General features: G+C 60.6%; 1 long non-coding RNA gene across 3 annotated transcripts; it reads right to left on the bottom strand.

The window, feature by feature from the left end:
- LOC146597026 (uncharacterized) lies at positions 1 to 1,121 on the bottom strand. Of its 3 annotated transcripts, none has more exons than XR_014895579.1 (3): positions 620 to 1,121; positions 96 to 559; positions 1 to 21 (listed from the first exon to the last, which is right to left on the bottom strand). It is a non-coding gene; the product is annotated as an uncharacterized LOC146597026 (long non-coding RNA). The 3 variants fall into 3 exon arrangements; XR_014895580.1 differs by having other exon boundaries at positions 639 to 1,121; XR_014895578.1 differs by having other exon boundaries at positions 96 to 838; positions 879 to 1,121.
- Between the last annotated feature and the right edge of the window lie 6 nt (positions 1,122 to 1,127).

Here is a 1,127-nt window from a genome sequence, read left to right as displayed (position 1 = left end):
CTCCGCCTGGTCCGCTTCCGACTGCGCCGGCGGGAGCCGCGGCTCAGCGCCCGCCCCACGCCGCCCCGCCGCCCCACACCGCCGCCCTGCCCCACCTTGGAGTCGCCGGCGGGGCCGCGCTGCCGCTGGTGCGCCTTGTAGTCGAACTTGTAGTAGGTGTGGAGCACGCGCCGGAGGAAGACGCGGCACAGCTCCTCCGTGGTGCCCTTCTCCTGCAGGTAGCGCTGGAGCCGGGCGATGATGGCGCACACCCGCCCCTCGTCCTTCAGGTGGTCCACGTACTCTGCGCACAAGGCCGCACGCCCGCCGCTCGCCACCCGCCCGGCGCCTTCCAGCGCCTCCTCGAAGCTCCCCGGCGCTTCCCGGAGGCCTCCAACGCCTCCCGGAAGCTCCTGGCGCTTCCCAGAAGCTTCTTACACCCCTTGGAAGCTTCTAACACCCCTTGGAAGCTTCTAACACCCCTTGGAAGCTCCTGGCGCTTCCCAAAATGTTCCAACACCCCTTGGAAGCTTCCAACACCCCTTGGAAGCTCCTGGTGCTTCCCAGAAGCTTCCAACACCTCTTGGAAGCTTCCAACACCGCTTGGAAGCTCCTGGTGCTTCCCAGAATATTCCAACACCTCTTGGGTCTTCTATCACCTCTTGGAAGCTCCTGATGCTTCCCAGAAGCCTCTAACACCTCTTGGAAGCTTCCAACACCTCCTGGAAGCTCCTGGGGCTTCCCAGAAGCTTCTAACACCCCTTGGAACCTCTTGGTGCTTCCCAGAGGCCTCTAACGCCTCCTGGAAGCTCCTGGGGCTTCCAAGAAGCTTCTAACACCTCTTGGAAGCTCCCAACACCTCTTGGAAGCTCCTGGCACTTCCCAGGGGCCTCTAACACCTCCTGGAAGCTCCTGGGGCTTCYCAGAAGCCTCTAACATCTCTTGGAATCTGGTAACATCTCTTAGACGCTTCTGGTGCTTCCAAGAAGCTTCCAACACCTCTTGGAAGCTCCTGGTGCTTCCAAAAAGCCTCTAAAACCTCTTGGAAGCTCCTAGTGCTTCCCAGAAACTTCTAACGTTCTTGGAACCTACCTGGTGCTTCCCAGAAGCTTCCAACACCTCTTGGAAGCTCCTAGTGCTTCCCAGAA

This window comes from Rhea americana, unplaced genomic scaffold, assembly GCF_003343005.1.
Source record: "Rhea americana isolate MKP2758 unplaced genomic scaffold, rheAme1 scaffold_1938, whole genome shotgun sequence".
Taxonomy (NCBI): Eukaryota; Metazoa; Chordata; class Aves; order Rheiformes; family Rheidae; genus Rhea; species Rhea americana.
The sequence above is the reverse complement of the archived record's forward strand: the minus strand, read 5'-3'. Positions and strand labels throughout refer to the sequence as shown.